The following is a 19050-nucleotide window of genomic DNA, read 5'->3' on the forward strand; positions in this document are numbered from 1 at the left end:
TAAGGCCACTATGGCCGTCGTCACACGGGCTTTTATTTAGCGCTAACATGGCACCATTTCCCGGCAAACACCCACCTTATTCCAACACTGTAGCGATTTTCTCTCTTCTGCTTTGTGCTTGATAGTCGTGCTATTTTGTGCCTCAGTGTGAATGCCTCACATCGATGTATTTCGCCTTGCAACGCCCTATGCCCTCCCTTCAATCCCAGAATCCATTTCTTCCCGTGACTCCCCCTTTTTAAAATTTTATTATGTCCTTATAACGCCATAACAACATAACACAATGCAAACTTTCTGCTGAAGTAAAAATGACTCAATCGCCATGGCAGAGTCTTCAGCGATGGGGATCACGTCAGACACGGAGTTTTCGGCGGGCAAAGGGCTATTTATATAATTTCAAAGTTGGAAAAACAAAAGGGTCGTAATATTTTGCTCTAACGGAATGTTTATATGCTGTTATTCCATTATAGCGGAATTAAATGCCAGAATAATAAAAAAAAGGGGGGGGGGAGCTGCTTCTGCGCGGTTAGAGAGAACAGAACAGAGTGCTTCGGTGTGGACCGCTGGTGGCGCGAAGAGCCGTTAGGTGACCCAAAGAAACGTTACTGTGCCGATAACAGGTAGGACGCTATATGCTGTAAATTTAACGGAAGAGATGCCCGTGTGACGACAGCCTATAGTTCACACCTGTAGCAAACTTGCCGATCTGTCATACAGCAATTAGCCATCCCATTAGCTTGAAGATCTAGAGCAGGGCTGTCTCCCCCCCCCCATGTCCTTCCCCCCACTTGCAGTGGCATTCTAGGGCTGAGATTTCTCACCGTGTGGGTGAGAGAATCCTAGCCAATGTCAGTGGGACAGAAACACCGATCCCCACAGGACTGTGCAGCCGCTGGGATTCAGGCCAGGCATCCATTCCAGCGAGCTCTGAGAAAGAGCCCTGACCTTCCCTTCTCACCTTGACTGGGTTTCGTGCAGTAGCTGGGATCTGTTGGGTGTGAGCAAAGAAGGCAACGCAGGTGAGACCGCGGCAGTGGGAACCGTGTCCTGCCTCGTTTCAGGCCTGAATGCTTCAGAAACCTTCAAGGTGCTTCTGGATGAGTAACCTTCAAGAGAAAGGAGAGGAAAGGAGAGAGACTTTTTGATAGGACTGTAGGCTTGTGTTAGGTCCATGAAAGCTTTTAGCAGCCCAGACTCTTGTCTCTTTGGCATGGATAGGCTTCGACGGGGCAGCCTGGCTATTTAAATGACAGGGAAATTCCCCTGTGGGCCACTGATGGCTAGCAGCAAGCAGAGCCAAGCCCCAGCAGCACCCAGCTTAGATCCTTCATGCGCAGTGACCATTGGTATCCTCTGCGTTTTCCTGCTGTCAGTTTTCAGGAGGAAGTCAAGGGTGAGCTAATGCCTGTTCCATCTGGACTGAATCAAGACCTAAGCTTCCTGTCTCATTACCAGTGCTGTTTTCTGCACACCCACCACCTCTCTGCATATCTCACCCCAGGGCATTTTTTCTGGGAAAAGAGGTGGTGGAACTCAGTGGTGGAACTCAGGACTGCACAATGACGTCACTTTGGATCAGCTGGAACAAGAGGGGAGTTTTTTAAAGTTTAAATTGCCCTTGGTGAAAATGGTCACATGGCCGGTGGCCCTGGGCAATCTAAACTCCCCTCTGTCTGGAGATCAGGGGGCGGGGCCACCGGCCATGTGACCATTTTCAAGAGGTGCCGGAACTCTGTTCCACCGTGTTCTGGCTGAAAAAAAGCTCTGCCTCACCCTATCCAATCACGCCTGCTATTGCCATTTACTTGCGATTGTCATTCGGCTTCTGTAATCATTCCACTCTCCAAGATAAGAGGACAGATGTGTCGCCAGTGGACTCACATTCTAGCTGGATCTGAAGAAGTGAGCTGTGACTCACGAAAGCTCATACCCTACCATACATTTTGTTAGTCTTATAGGCGCTACTGGACTCTTGCTCTTTTCGACTAATGCTTGTTGTTTGTGTCCCTGCCGTGCTGGCCTCTGGTGTCACAGAGATTTCTCAGCTTGTCTTGCTCCAGGGCCATTTTCACTTCCCGATCTATCCTGGGCATCACATAGGCAAATGCAGACAATGTTTAGAGCACAGCGATTGTTGGTCATCTCACAGCCTGTGGGGCACCTGTGACCGTGCAGGTTGCAGGTTATCTGCTGAAAGCCAGTATAACCAGAGGAGGTGAGTCTTTGCTCCAAGGTGCTCACAATTTAAGATCCAACCGTAGAGTAACAAGAGGAAAGAGTAAATGGAGGGCTAAGGGTTTAAGCCAAAGACTGCATGATGGGATTGAAGGGGGCATTTGGAAGAAGAGTGTCTGGCGACACCAGCCTTTTGTCCACCCTCACCACCAGCCCTGCAGCAGCAGGCACCCCCTTTAGGCCCTGCAGCACAGCCTCTGGCAGTACCTCAGTTGCAGGGGCCCCTCCAGGCCTCCAGGCCTCTCCCACCCTTAGGCCAGTTGCAGCCGACGCCCAGGCACAACTCTGGGGAACAGCCTGCAGCCACTCGGCAGACTCACCTGTCTCCTGCAGTTGCCCAGATGGCTCCACTTCATCCAGGCTCACAGGAGGGTGCCATCAGCACAAGGCAGGCAGGCGCAGGCCCCAAGATGCCAAGGGAGCCACTGGGGCGGGTTCAGAAGCAGCAGGGGCGAGCCAGGCAGAGAGCAGACCAAATGCCACACCCTAGGTGGGGATGGAGGGGGTGGAGCCAGGAGACTACAGAGTTTACCCAGCCCTCCTATCAGATAGGCCGGGAGCAGGGCCAGTCAGGGAGAAGGGGTGATGATTGGGGCCAGAGCCAGGGAGGTGGGGCCAGGGGAGGCCTTTAAATGCAGGTTCCTGTGAAGGCCGAGGAGGATTTTGCAGGGGGAGACAGCTGGAGCATGCTGCTACTCCCAGGGCAGGAGAAGGAACAAGGTGGTGCAACCCCCTTCCCTGCCCATTTGAGGCCGGAGGACACCTGCTTGGAGAGCTGGTAGGATGGCAGGCTGTCAGGAGAGGGCGCCAGTGAGGGAGGAGCCTCACAAAGAGAAGGAGGTGGTACCTTTGGAGAAGGGAAGCGCGGGCACAACGGGCAATAAGGCTTGGGGTGGCAGGAAATGATGGTATTCATTTAATAGATTTATACTCTGCCTTTCTGTTCCAGAGGAATCTCCAAGGTAGCTCACAGATACAAAAACAACAACCCAATTAGCAATCTGCCTAAAACAAAACATACGATAGGTCAAAAACCCCATCGTGAAATGGCAATAAGCCCAGCAGCGGAACAGAAATCACGGCAACAAAAGGCAGTCAAACAGTGGCAATCAAAGCCTGAAGTCACCGAAGGCAGCAGCAGAAATTTCAGTTGTCAAAAGCCCCCTGGAATAAATGAGTCTCTCAGAGAGCCACAGGCCGTCCCAGCTGTACATGATGGGCTTCAGGGCCAGCGGTGTGGAACTAATGGTTACCACTGAGAGACCTCAAGGCGGTTGGACGTCGATCTCTCATTTCCTTTCCTTGCCATACAACGTGGATATTTTTCTCTCTGGATTTGTATGGGAACGTAGCAAAGAGAACTGAGCTGAAGTATAGCAGCGAAAATAGCAATCGATAGCTGCCCGAGGCAGAGAAGAACGGGAGAGGAAAGATCATTTTAAAAAATCTGCCTTGTATTAATTACTTTAATGCAGTTCTTCTCGGTATTTAAATCGACCCCAATTATTTTGAAAGTGCTGACAAATCTTGGAGACGCTTTGGGATTCTTCCCAGTTAAGGCCGTATTTTTCGAGTTTGCATTCCAAAGAGACTGAAGGAAGCACCGAGCAGGGGGAGCAGGCAAACCGGCTGTTCACCTGCATGGTTAACCCAGGAGATGGAAGCCCACAGCCTCTGCTGGGCTGAAGGAACACCAGTACCCAGGGCAGCCTATTTCTTGTGCTCAGCATAAGTGGGAGGGCAGTATCAGGGGCAGAGTGCCCCTTCAACTTGCCTTGGAAGTAGCTGGCTGGCCACTGCCCAGAAGAATGGTTGGTGGCCAAGAGCAAGCCGTGGGCAGCACACCAGGGACTTGGACTCAGCCAGTGACATGACATGTGCAATGGCTCCCTTGTCACCACTGGCGGGGAGGGCCTGAGCGGAGCTGGGCTTCCCTCCGACAGCCTTGTGGCTTGTCTGTTCTTGGCTTGCTTGCTCTGGGCTGCTGTAACGGCCCAGTCTGCCCCGTGGTCCAACACCGACTCAGGCCTTCTTGTGGAACGCGGGCCAATTGCTGGTGGGCTGCCTAATGCCTGCTGGCTTCTGAGGTCTCTTGCCAAGAATGCTCCACTATTTGGACCTTGATATGATCCCACAAGGCATTATCTGGCAGTGGCCAATTTTTTAAATTGCCCTCCAGTTTCCAGCCTCCAAGTGGTGGCTGGAGATTTCCTAGAATTACAACTGATCTCCAGGCTATAGAGATCAGTTTCCCTGGAGAAAATGGTTGCCTTGGAGAGTGGAGTCAATGGCATTATATCCTGCTGAGGTCCCTCTCCTCCCCAAACCCCGTCCTCTCCAGGTTCCAGCCTCTAAATCTCCAGGCATTTCCCAACGTGGAGCTGGCAACCCCAGGCACGTGTGGTTGCTCTGTGGGGACAAGTCTAAATGACTTTAGCTGGTCCTGGCCATCACAGGAGAACTTGACTGGCACAGAGGGTGGGGGGGGGGGAGAATACATGGTGGTGGGAGGGAACTGAACCAAAGATGGGTGTGGGACAGTCAAACAATTCAAAGTGGACTAAATTTGGGTTCCAGGACTGAAAAGGTAGAAACAGCTGGCCCCATGGAAAGGTGGTTTCCACCACAGTTCCCCACCTAACCACAGGACTGTGAGAAGTTCTTGCTGGAAACCTATCGATGGCTCCCCCTCCCCCTGTGTCACTCAACACCACTGTCTCCTGCTGCACCTTGAACTTGATTTCCACTCAGCCGAAGGTTGTGAGCCACACAATGGGATCAGAAGCACGTGGGAAGCTGTATAAGCGAAGCAGCTCCCTTGACCTCGCTGGCTACGACAGCAGACCCCTACTGCTTATGTAGGAGTCTTCCTGGTCCTACTCTGCACAGAGCCAGTGCCAGCCTCCCCTTGTCTGTACACAAAACTCTGCTAAGATCTATTATGTAACTAAGAGTCTGGTTGCATCACAATTTATAAACGTGAATACTCGCGGGAGGGGGAGGGAAAAGGCCTGCTATTGATTGTCTGCTCCAAAGCTTGTTGGCTGCCAAGCTGAGGGTAGGGATTCTGGGCTGGGCTGGCAGACCCTGGTTATCCTACTGAATTAATTGAGTGGGAATTAATGCAGAGCAAAGCAGTTTAGATGCAGAGTGTTTAGGGATGCCCACATTAAAATGCTGCTGTCTGGGGCAGAAAAATCTGAATAGCCCAAAGGGCGCCGTCCGCTGGCAGTTTCTCCTATGCATGCGCCACTCAAATCCTTGGGGGTTGCAGAACTGGGGAAGGAAAGTAGCACAGCAGCACAGCCACAGCTTTTGACCCAAGCTAAAATGCATCTGAAGGCCATTAAAACCTGTTTAATATCAACTCTAATGCCTCTTGTGTCATAAGTGGTGCTGGATTCATTCCTGAGACTTCATTCTAGGTCTGCTCGAGTTCAAGCCAAACTACAGGTTACATTTTACACAAGTTCCCAATGGGGACAGGCAGCCAGATTGCAGATGTGAGTCTCTGATGGCTTCATGTAAAAACACGGCAGGGAATTAGATTCAGACTGAAACCTTGGTTGGATCAGGAGGAGCTCCTGCCTTACCCGCTGCACTGATTTCTGGAACTGAAATGTCTTGGAGCAACGGGCTTTTTCTGCCCTATTCGGGGGCTGCAAGTGGTCTGAATGCTTTCATGTTGTGGCCTCTGGACAGGGCAAATAACGGCCATTTTGGCTTCAGAAAATGGGATGGGAAGGAAGGCAGGAACACGTCTTCCCCCCTCTGCTGCAGTCCTGTTCTGAATTGGGCCTCTGCAGCACTTTAATATGGTGTTGCCACCAGGGACTTGCAGCCCTAGTACAGCTGCAAAATATTCCCTTGGCAACCTTGCGCAAAATGTAGGTATCGTTTGGGCCTTAATTACACCCAATTCAAATGTACCTTTTTTTTTTACCAGCCAGCAGGCGAAGCTTTATTTCAGTCTGTCATTAGGGACCCTTCGGTTAAAAGCTGGAAGAGAAAAACAAGCTACCTCTCTCCTCCCAAAGGGACAGAAAATGGAGGGTCATTCAGTCTAGCATACCTGATTACGCCCTAAACAGGGATTACAAATCCCTTTCTCTGTGGTGGCCCCTGCCCTTTGGAACAGCCTGCCTGAGGAGGTCAGGAGAGCCCCCACCCTCCTGGCTTTCCGCAAACAATGCAAAACCGAATTATTCAAAAAGGCTTTTTACTCAGATAGGAGGGAAGTATTGTAGGGACGGGGTCTCAGATGCTTCGCTAATGAGTTAGAGACCACAGACTTCACCACTATGTTGCCTTGCATATTATCTGTTGCTCGAATATGTACTCCTATATACTACCTGTGCTTCATGTTATCTAATGTCAGTCCTAGAACTGATTACGTTCTGTTTCAGCATTTCTTCACCTCTGTATTGGATCCTTGCTAATGCTACGTCTTTGTAAAATCCTACGACGTTGTGGAAATGTCCTTAACACTGTATGGAAATGTCCTTGATACTGTCTCACGCTATGTAATCCGCCTTGAGTCTCAGTGAGAAAGGTGGACTATAAATGATATAAATAAATAAATAGGGGAGTTTATGATTGAAGGATTAAGCACTTGCCTTTAAATTATTTATAAACGCACTTGGCTTTTATGTTCTGTTGTCTCTCTTGGGTCATTATCAGTGCAAGAAATAATGGGCTTAATCAATTACTTGCAGACGGGAGCAGTTCAGAACAAGATCTTTCTATCTATTACCATTTTAAAGACTGAAACTGCAGACTGTACCTTCACCAGAAGTCAGGCCCAGCAGTGTTTCGGGAGACGAGGCCCCCCTCTTGTTTTCCTCCAGTGTCTGAACCAAAGATTTGAGCAACGGGATCAGTTTGCGATTAATGACCTCCCAACTTCCATGGGGAGCACTGACCACATTGTAAAACCTCGCACTCGGATAGTTCACAAAACATTGAGCCGATCCAGAAAGAAGATCCTGAAGCAGAGAAGAGAAACAACTCTTAGCACCCTTGTTACAGTTGTCCCCCAATGGTATAGGGGGGGGCAAGCCCAGCACATGAATGAGCTTTGCTCCATGGGCAGAGTTTATTTTTGTAGCACATGGTCACTGCTAGATGAAAGTTGCTTCTAGGGCCAAATGAGACAGGATTGGGGAAGGAATATATAGGAATTAGAGGTGGGCACGAACCGAAATACAAACCAAAGTTCGGCACAAACCGGGCCAATTCATGGTTCGCGAACTGGTGATTCGTCAGAGCCGATTTCTGACGAACCGCCACAAACTTTAGGCAGGTTCATTTGGTTCGTTTTTCGGTTCTTCACTGCAGACAGCCTGGCGCCAATCAATTAGTTTCCTAGGCACAGGGGATGGGCTTGCTGCAAACATTCTGCTGACCTGCAAGTGACCTTCTGTTGACCCAGAAGTGACGATTTGCTGACCTGGAAGTGATGTTTTCATGAATCAAACAAACTGGTTCGTGAACCGGGGCAGGTTCGTGAAACACGATGAACCATGAACCACATGGTTTGGGTTTTTTTCACGTTCATGCCCATCTCTAATAGGAACTTGTTACTTCAAGCATTTTTCTCCCAACCAGACTCCCTTCTGGTTTTGGAGTCGGCCTGGGAGACAAAGCTGTCATGTCATGGAGAAGAGTTAGAAGAGGAGGGGAATGGGCAAGAGCAGAGCTCCACTTCTTGCAAAAAAAGAATACCCTCCCCTGTAAAAGGTAAAGGTTAGTCCCCTGTGTAAGCACCAAGTCATTACTGACCCATGCGGAGACGTTGCATCATGACGTTTTCTTGGCAGACTTTTTACGGGGTGATTTGCCATTGCCTTCCCCAGCCATCTACACTTTACCCCCAGGAACCTGAGTACTCATTTTATCAACCTCAGAAGGATGGAAGGCTGAGTCAAACTTGAGCCGGCCACCGGAACCCGGCTTCTGCCAGGATCGAACTCAGGTCATGAGCAGAGCTTGGGCTGCAGTACAGTAGCTTACCACTCTGCGCCAGTCTCCATTCTTTGCACATGAAACGGTGGACACAGTGAATAAACAGATGGATCCCCAGTCACTTCTAAGGCAGCCCCTAATCCGACTGTTTTTGCATTGCCTCCTACATTCAGAGGCAAACTGTACCTTCATCTGCAGAGTCTGAGTATCAGACATGTATCGGAGATACTCCAGCCTGCAGTATGCTGTCTCCACATTGGCCTGCTGCTTAGCAATGTGCTCCTGGAATTCTGCCACCAGATGAAGGGTGGTCTGGAAGGAAGAGCAGAATAGATTTGCAAATGGGAGTGCCATCCATTTTAACTATCTTTGTCAGGGCTTTTTTTCTAGGAAAAGAGGTGGTGGAACTCAGGACTGCAAAACGATGTCACTTTGGGTCAGCTGGAACAAGGGCAGAGTTTTTAAAAGTTTAAATTGCCCTCAGCAAAAATGGTCACATGGCCAGTGGCCCCGTCCCCTGATCTCCAGACAGAGGGGAATTTAGATTGCCCTCCACGCTGCTGGGCAATCTAAACTCCCCTCTGTCTGGAGATCAGGGGGCGGGGCCACCGGCCATGTGACCATTTTCAAGAGCTGCCAGAACTCCATTCCACTGCGTTCCTGCAGAAAAAAAGCCCTGATCTTAGTAAAACCTGGGTGTCCTCAGCCTTCAGAGCCCTACCTAGTTTATCCAAACTAGGGATATTGCCAATGACTGGCAATGTGAATAGTCACTGTCCTTTTCTTCATTGCATTTGAATTGTGCATAATTACATCTCGTCCTCTGCTTCTTGCACTTCATAGCCCTTTGACCCTACTGTTTACAATTTTTCTTCATAACTCCTCTTCTCTCCTATGTCTTTTTGAAAACAAAATTCATTATAGATAACATAAAAAGTTCCCAACAAATATCTCACTCCCACATTTAATAGCGATGGGTTGGTCTCCCCAGGCAGATCAAGGAAATCCACAAGGGGTCACTTAAGGCTATATAGATTTTTGCAAGCCTGCAGAAACCCCAGATTTGTAGAAAGCCACTCAATGTGCAAAAAACCAAAAATGTGACATGTTTTTAAAAAAACCACGACTGTAACACTAACATCTGCTCATGCAGATATCAACACCCCCCTTCCCCTGCAAGTCTGGGTGAAAAAATGAGTATGAGAAATGAACAAGGGGGAAATATTGCACATCTATACTAAAATTACTCCCTCCACCCTGCAGTCACATCACTTTTGCAACTGCGGGTCTGACTGCTGAGCATAATACTCAATTGTGCCCTAATAGTACAGTATTTGACAACCAGATAAGATCTCTATGAACACACTTTATCTCAGTCTCCCCTTCCGGGATTTGTCTCTGATGGCCTCAGTGAGGAGGCTTTTGTTCCACTGCCGCAAATCAGTCTCACCTTTCGGGATTTGTCTCTGATGGCCTCCTCAGTGAGGAGGCTTTTGCTCCACTGCCACAAATCAGTCTCACCTTTCGGGATTTGTCTCTGATGGCCTCCTCAGTGAGGAGGCTTTTGTTCCACTGCCGCAAATCAGTCTCCCCTTTCTGGATTTGTCTCTGATGTCCTCCTCAGTGAGGAGGCTTTTGCTCCACTGCCACAAATCAGTCTCACCTTTCGGGATTTGTCTCTGATGGCCTCCTCAGTGAGGAGGCTTTTGCTCCACTGCCGCTCCGCTTCCTTCAGCTGCATTTGGATCCGTCCTTCTTCCAGCTGTACCTTTCTGACAAACTGCACCACCCTCTCCAGCATCTTTCTGAGTGACAGCATCACTCTGGCTTCTTGATCGCGTTCGTCTTTGTCAACTGCAGTCACCAAAGAAAACCCTCCCCATTAGAAAGTCTTATTAGAAGTGCTGGAAAGATGTTTGGCTGGAGAGACTCATGGGGAAAGGTGGCGAACGGCCTCTTCCCATATTACTCACTGTGGACTTCTTCACCAAAAGGAGAGTAAAGGGAACACACGCATGGCTACCCAAAGGTCTGTTTTTAGCTTGGTGTTCTAAGGAGTCAATAACCGCACTGACAATAGTAGACAACAGTAATTATTAGACAGTAGTAACACTGAACAGTTATGTAGCGCTTTGGAGTGTTTCTCACACAGCAGAGTCGTAATCTCCTTGCAATCTCTCCCTACAAGGTAGACCAATATTATTAGTATCCCCACATTGCAGATCTGGGACAAAGGCAAAGAGAGAATTGCCTGCCCAATGCCACCAAGTGAGTTTGTCACAGAAATACAAAAATACAGAAATAAAACTGTGAAGACTAACTAAATATAAATCAAATTACTTTTTAATCTATTATTAAGTGAATAGTCATATGAAAAGTGCAAGAGATATATGATTACAATAAACATCACATGCCCTACATGCTAATGTTTCTCTAAATTATTACAATCTCTTACAATCAAACCCTCTATAAACAGAATAGTTGCAAATACACAGTCTCTGTCTCAACAGTTAACTGAAAAGCAAATAACTCATTCTCTAGAAGGTTTGCTGACAATTAGTAACTCTCACTGAGATAAGATGTCCAATGCTTTCCACAGTCCATATGCACATAAAGGAGACAGTAGTTCCTTCTTGCGACTCCACTGACGGAGAGCTAGCTTGGGATCTCTGTTTCAATCTTCTTTATCAAAGATAGAATCGCTTAAGAAGTTGTTCTTTTACAAGACTATAATTGCATAATTTTATAACTATACATCTGTATCAGGGTTTTTTTCCAGCTGGAACGCAGTGGAACGGAGTTCCGGCACCTCTTGAAAACGGTCACAGCGCCGGTGGCCCCGCCCCGATCTCCAGACAGAGAGGAGTTTAGATTGCTCTCCACGCTGTGGAGCGGAGGGCAATCTAAACTCCCCTCTGTCTGGAGATCAGGAGGCAGGGCCACCAGCCATGTGTCCATTTTCACCGAGGGCGATTTAAACTTTAAAAAAACTCCCCCCTTGTTCCAGCTGATCCAAAGTGACGTCATTGTGTGGTCTTGAGTTCCACCACTGAGTTCCACCACCTCTTTTCCCAGGAAAAAAAAGCCCTGATCTGTATAATGCTAACTGCCTAAAGACCTTAAATCTCAAACGTGCTTGGCTGTTACTCATGAGAAACCCTTACTCCTCCTGTTCCATGATTTTCTCGTTTCTTTTTCCTACCAAGTGAGTTTGTGGCAGAAGCCAGAGCTAAAGCAGGGGTGGCATGACTTGCCGCTGTCATCCCCTTACCTTTTGTCTGCAGATATTGTTCCGAGTTCCACAGAGCATTCAAGTCTCTCCTGATTCTCCTTTGCGTTTCCTGTGCTGAGGCCACTTCCAGGAAGCGGCAAATTTCTTCTGCAGGTTTTAGTTTGTTTCTGTATTTTACCTGCAGGGAGAAAAATGATACTTTAGACTACTGGAGATGGGGGTCGTTTTGCTGCGACTCCTCACCTTCGTAAGTCACCGTCACAGCTGCTTGCTTGGTACCTTGCTTGGGTAATTTTAGTCAGCAGATGAAACCATGTTTATTCACCCAGATTTTGGGGTGAGTTAGGTTGGTTATGTAAAGAATAAAAGACGTTTTTGTGCTTTATTTTTTTTTCTCAGTTGCCCTTTATTTCTGCTGCTCTGATGATATTTGATGATATTTTTGAATGGTCTTTCTCTGCTAGCCAGCCAACCAAGTCCCTACAAAACGTACAAAGTCAACGGTTTTGTAGGGAGTTGGTTCGTTTGTTGTACTTTGACTCTCTTTTGTAACCTTTCTCTGCTAGCTGTCAACGACTCTGATATTTTTTTACTAGCCTGCCTGAATGATAATTTTAACTAGTTCTTTTATCTGAGGATTATTGCTGAGTTCCATTTGCTGCCTTGGAGAGCTTACATGCAGGCTTCCACAAATTTTGACTCTGCTTCTTAGCCAAGCCATTGGTGTGGAATCTACCCTACCATTCTAGAGAGTAAAGTTTGTTTGTTTGTTTCCTTTTGTCTCAAGTTGTAAGTCTCCCTCTGAGAAGTCTTCTTCAACCTTAAGTGGCCCTGTGGTTAGAAAAAGAGCCACTTGAGTTGGAGGAAGGCTACTTGGAGGATGATTGCATCCAAGCCATTATTTATGGCCACCCTTTCCTTAGTGGTGCAACATGCGTATGCAGGCCCGGCCTGCCCATTGAGGCCAGGCCGGCAGCCGCCTCGGACGCTAAGGTGCTGGAGGGGGTGCCAGCCCGGGGGCGGGGGCACACGTCATGGAGCTCAATTGCCCCTTGCTGCTGCGCTTGGCCAGGAGCGTGTGCTGGCAGTGGCAGCGCGGGGCCACTGAGCAGGCAGCCTCCCAGCCCTCCCGCTCAGTTGCTCTGTGCTGCCGCCGCCGGCGCCACCGCTGGCACACAGCTGCGAGCCAGGCGCAACAGGCGGCTGGGGTGGCATGCGGAGCATCTGAGCCAGAGGGCTGGGAGGATACATGCCACTGTGAACTGCCCGGCCGCCTACTGCGCCTGGCCTGCAGCTGCTGCGCCCAGCCAGGAGCGCGTGCTGGTGGCAGCAGCGTGGGGCAGCTGAGTGGGCAGCCTCCTGTTCAGTTGCTCTGTGGTCCAGGCGCAGCCGGTAACCAGGGCTGCCGGCTGTGCCTGGCCCACAGAGCAACTGAACGGGAGGACTGGAAGGCCCCCCATGTGCGCACCCAGCCCTGCATGATGACGTCACATGCACTCTAGGAAGGGCATATGTGTCTGTCCTCATGCAGGGATTTTGCAAAAGGCACACACAGCACCTCGCTGTTGCCACTGCCTTCTGCAAAAGCTTAAGTCCTCCTTCCCTTTCATTCTCTGTGAAAGAAAGGCAGGGTGGTGACTTTTCTGGGATCTGAACTTTTACCAAAAGTGCCTGCATGGCTGCCTCCTGCAAAAACCAAAGGGGCGAAAGAGAGAACATGGAAAAGCAGGGGAATGAATTCTCTCCCTGTCCTTTCATGCAACAATCCAGAGAAACATTCCTTCTTTCGACCTCCAAAGAAAGGAGGAGAAGATTCTCTACTATAACCAGTGCTTTTCAGGGCTTTTTTTCTGGGAAAAGATGTGGTGGAACTCAGTGGTGGAATTCAGGACCGCACAATGATGTCACTTTGGGTCAGCTGGAACAAGGGGGGAGTTTTTTAAAGTTTAAATTGCCCTTGGCAAAAATGGTCACATGGCCAGTGGCATCAGGAGCGGAGGGCAATCTAAACTCCCCTCTGTCTGGAGATCAGGGAGCGGGGTCACCGGCCATGTGACCATTTTCAAGAGGTGCTGGAACTCCGTTCCACCACATTCCGGCTGAAAAAAAGCCCTGGTGCTTTTACTGATGGGGCAGAATCCTTGCCAGTGGCAAGTGGTGAGTGAAGTGGTGAGTGAATTTACAGCATCCAATTTACTCAGGGTAGAGGGTTTTTAAAAAAGAAATGAGCAAATAAATGAAGCAAGACTAGACAAGCTGTGCTTTAAGGCTTCCTAGCAGCCAAGGCCAGCCACTGCACCTTTTTCGTCTTCCCCTGCTTGGCAGCCTCCAGGAAGTGCAGAATTAAGAAGTCCACCTCCCTCAGCAGCTCCTCTTCTTTTTCTCTTTGGCACTCCCAGTAGGCCTGCCTCCCTTGTACCTCCTTGTCCAGAGCTGCCAACTGAAAACGAAAGCCAACAGCATGCACCTTTAGCAAGCCACCAGCAATGGAAATGGGGCTGAGAAAGGAGGATGTGCCAAAAGACAACCTTCTTCGTGGCTTGGTCATTACCAGGTCCGGGTCTGGGTTTCCTCGTGGCAAGCTTCCCAGGGACTGGACAACGGGCATGACAGCATTCGTCCAGGGATTAATCTGAGCACCAATTACCGGACCGGTTTCCCCAGTTATAGGATCGATGGTTCGGAAGCCAACTGCAATTGGGGCCAAACCTAGAAGCAATCCAAAGGGAACAATTGAAGCTGTCGGAAGGGCTCACATCTTGAATTCTTTTAAAAAATACTACAGGCTGGATCTAGGGTGGTCAGCCTCCAGATTGGGCCTGGAGTTCTCCTGGAATGACAGCTGATCTGCCGATGACGGAGATCTGTTCCCCCAGAGAACATGGCTGCTTTGAGGGTGCGCTTTATGACATTATAACCCACTTAGGTCCCTCCTCAAACTCCACCATCCCCAGGCTCGATCCCAAATATCCAGGAATTTCCTAACCTGGAGTTGGCAACCCTAGCTGGATCACACAGATTTCCCCCCCCCCCCCATGAAAGCCTTCTGCAGGAGTGGAAGGTTCCTTGTGCTGTCCAGAGAGAAAGTGCTACCATTGGTGGAAGAGATCCATGGAGCCGTCAGTTAGGCATCTTTTATAGAAAGCAAGCATCCCCCTCTCCTCCTTTGACAGCTTTCTGAGGACAGACTCCAAAGGCAATTTATTTAAAGACTTTAAAAACGGACAGCTTATCGTGGTCGATCTCTTGTTCCATTACCAATCATTACACTGGTATCCCACACCAGATTGTATCTGCTCACTTGCGTTGTTGTAACTAGGCCCTCAGGGTCCCCATCCAGTCCCCCACCTTTTCCGTTGGCATCTTCTGTGGTCCCTGCTAGTGGCACCGGCTGCCCTGTTTTCCAGTCACATTCCACTCCAAGAATGGGGACCATCAAGCGTGAACCTCCAGGATCCGGAATGTTCATTCCAAACACTGCAGGGATCCAAAGTTCTGTGCTGGGATATTTGATCATCCCTAATTGGGATTTAAACAACAACAAAGAGGACTGAGGCTGAATGACAGAAATACTAGTCAAAAGCTCATTGCCGTGATGTGTGCTGAGCAGGGCTTTTTTCTGGGAAAAGAGGTGGTAGAACTCAGTGCGCGGCTCTTGGAGAAAATGGTCACATGGCTGGTGGGCCCGCCCCCTGATCTCCAGACAGAGGGGAGTTGAGATTGCCCTCCATGGGAGGGCAATCTCAACTCCCCTCTGTCTGGAGATCAGGGGGCGGGGCCACCAACCATGTGACCATTTTCAAGAGGTTCTGGAACTCCGCAGAGGGCAATCTCAACTCCCCTCTGTCTGGAGATCAGGCGGCAGGGCCACCAGCCATGTGACCATTTTCAAGAGGTTCTGGAACTCCGCAGAGGGCAATCTCAACTCCCCTCTGTCTGGAGATCAAGGGGCGGGGCCACCAGCCATGTGACCATTTTCAAGAGGTTCCGGAACTCCGCAGAGGGCAATCTCAACTCCCCTCTGTCTGGAGATCAGGGGGCGGGGCCACCAGCCATGTGACCATTTTCAAGAGGTTCTGGAACTCCGCAGAGGGCCATCTCAACTCCCCTCTGTCTGGAGATCAGGCGGCGGGACCACCAGCCATGTGACCATTTTCAAGAGGTTCTGGAACTCCGCAGAGGGCAATCTCAACTCCCCTCTGTCTGGAGATCAAGGGGCGGGGCCACCAGCCATGTGACCATTTTCAAGAGGTTCCGGAACTCCGCAGAGGGCAATCTCAACTCCCCTCTGTCTGGAGATCAGGGGGCGGGGCCACCAGCCATGTGACCGTTTTCAAGAGGTTCCGGAACTCCGTGCCACCGCGTTCCTGCTGAAAAAAAGCCCTGCTGCTGAGGAATGGCCTGCATGTTGCTCAGGATGTTGGAGGCAGCTCAGGAGGGCACCCACGGCATCTTCTCCTCGCACCAGGCCTGGAAGGCAGGCTGAGAAGTTGTGATGGGCTTGAGCCAGTTTTGCAGCTGAGCAGGAATTTCAGCTCAAGTCTCCTCAGTGCTAGTCCAACACGCTAGCTGGTGCACCCTGTAGACACTGCGATAAGCATGCATGTGCACGCTCACACCCAGTGTGCAGAATTCCCATTGGTGAGCCTTTAGCCACCTAGCTGCAAAGGTTGCACCAATTTTGTTCTCACCAAACCAGTATGCCTAAATACGGCATTTTACTTTTCAGCATCTGTAAGAAAGAAGATCAGATGACAGGTTATGGAGCAGCAGAAGGGACATTCTAAAGGAAGAATGCCCCCACATTCTTAAAATGTTAGTTTTCTGCTCAAAATTCACTCACCCTGCCCCCACTTGGCTACCTTTCACCCTGTGGGACTCTAGATGACCAGAAAACAGACATCTGAAAACTCCTGGAAGGAAATCAGCTAGGGGGGAGTTCAAGGAAAAAAACAGCTAACGGGGAAAGGGGGGCAGGCATAAATTCTTCTCAGCATGGCAGCCTCCTCAGGTGGCTTCCACAGAGATAAGACAGGACTCAACAGCACGCACTGCCTGCCGATGCCATGAAGGCCTTTCCACCTTCCATTGCCATCTAATTCAGTTTTGGACTGTTGCTTGCAGTCAGTAATGAGATGGAGGAGGATGAACAAGCGTAAGATTAATCTTGACAAGTCAGAGGTTCTGTGGGTTAGTAGAAAGGCTGACCAGCGATGTGAGATTTTCCCTGTCTTGGATGGGGTAACACTCCCCTTGAAAAGTCAGGCTCACAGCTTAGGAGAATGGCTTGACACAGCGGTCACCTTAGAAAGCCAGGTGGCTGCAGCGGCTCTGAGGGCACTTGCCCAGCTTTGGCTGGTGTGTCAGCTGCACCCATTCCTGGCTCAGTCAGATGTAGCTATGCCTTAGTTACATCTTGACTAGACTACTACAATGCACTTTGCTTGGGACTACCCTGGAAGACTGCAGCTAGTGCAAAATGCTGCAGCTAGACTATGGGTTGGGCCAGTTACTAGGAATATGTAACCCCAATATTACAGTAGTGACAGCGGCTACTGATCTGCTCCCAAGCCCAATTCAAGGTGATTGTTTTATCCTTCAAAGCTGTACATGGCTTGGGACTGGGGACTCTAAAGGACCGTCTTCTCCCATACGTTCCTGCCTTGGAGTTAAGATCCCAGGAAGAGGCCCTCCGGACTGTCTCATTGACCGAAGAAGCTTGGTTGGTGGATACACAGAAGAGGGCCTTTTCAGGGGCAGCCCCACAATTAAGAAAGAATCTCCCCAAGGGAAGTGCGCCTGGCCCCCTCATTCTTGATCTTCAGGAGGCAGCTGAAGGCTGTTTTATTTCAGATGGCTTTTGTTTAGCCACTTTTATTGGCTTTAACTGATTTTTTGATGTATTGGTGTTTGTTTCTGTTTTATATTGTAAGCCGACTTGAGTTCCTCTAAGATGGAAGGCAGCCAACAGTTTAAACAAACAAACTCCAGGCCGTTCCTGACCCCTTGCCTTATTTCCTTCAAACAGCTCACCCAGCTTGCCACCAGTGCTCTTGAGATTTGAAGCGATGGCTCGTTGCTTCTCCAGATTTCGTAGCCTGTATATCAAATAATCAAGCCCCCGGGACAATGCCGCAATCATGTCTTCTTCGGCAGCTTTGAGGGCTCTCTGCCCGTCTCCTGCAGAGCACGCGTCCTCACAAATGGAGTCTTTATATTCCCCAAGGACTTTAACTGTGTGGATCTGAGTGACAAGAAGGTTGGCTTCTAGGAGTGCCTGATAACCCCCTGCGTGGGGAACCATCTTGCCTTGCTGGAGGCAAACGCCTTGCATGCGAGCTGTCTTCCCACTTAGTGGCTCGATAAAGGAATCTCCAATAAGCAGAAAGCTCTCTGAGGATCCTTGTAACCCTCCCACCGGAACCACATCTCCTGCAGTCAAAAAAGAAAAAAAAAACAAGAAGATTAGTCCAGCTATTCTCCTTAGCTTGCTGGTTTCACATTCATTTCAGAGCTTTATCTAGATAGATCTTTTCACCTTAACTTCTGATATTTACCACACCAACTAACTGTCTGCAGGATTCCCTAATATACATCACAGGAAAGTCCACAGGGGTGAAACTGAAGTCATAATTCTCCTTGTGGTGATTTTATCCCATCAAAAGCCTTTGTGGGAATGTGACCTCCTTGAGGTAACCAAATTTACCTCATATTTTCTCATATTTTGTCGGGGTTTGCCTCCCTGGGCTCCAAATAAGGCTTGTGGAAGGCTTAAGAAAAGAAAATCTCTAGTGTACCATGGGCTGTAGTCCACAAATCCTGTTAACCTGTTTTTATATTATGGCTGTTTTTTCCTCCTGCTGGCGGTTAAAGTAGTCAGCTTTCTCAAAATGAGCTGGGATTGGGATTAGGAATTTTGAATCTTGACACACACAGACACACACACAACAAGGGAGATTTCCATTTTCTGCTATTGTGAATGGTCTATGTTCATTAACATTTCTTGATCAATTTGACTTTTACATAATTACCTCTTACTCTGTACTTCCTACATTTCATGGCCCTTTCACATGCTATAATATCTTTTTCTTCATAACCTCATAAATAAAGCGAGAAACGCTGCACACATTTCACAGAAGAGCAGTAGTCCATGAGAGTTATGCTAGAATAAAGTCTGGTGTTTATGGTGCTACAAGACATCTGCTTATTTCAGCCTTCTTAAGGCGCCCTTTCCCAGTAGAGATTTTTAGGTGTTGATGCCACAGGCATTTGGCCAGGGAGGAAAAGACCTTTTGGAATATGTCTATATTGCTTTTTAAAATGAGTGATATGAAACTGAACAAGATGAAAAATGCTTACCAACCTTCCAGTACAGAAACCCCCACCAGAACTATTTTAATGCATCATATTAATCGATCAGTGGAATTATTTCCAAAAGGGTCAGCTTTGCCAGTTAAATTAATGAATAGAGCCACTCTTAAGAGTAGCCATATCTTTAATTTCATTCTTTCCTTCTCACTTAACTTTATGGGAAAAGGTTATTGATCGATGAGCTTGTGAAATAATTTTCTGAGAAGCCAAAGGTTTCTCTCTCAGACTTTTCTGTGTGAGCCATACAA

Source organism: Eublepharis macularius, chromosome 14, assembly GCF_028583425.1.
Source record: "Eublepharis macularius isolate TG4126 chromosome 14, MPM_Emac_v1.0, whole genome shotgun sequence".
Lineage (NCBI taxonomy): Eukaryota > Metazoa > Chordata > Lepidosauria > Squamata > Eublepharidae > Eublepharis > Eublepharis macularius.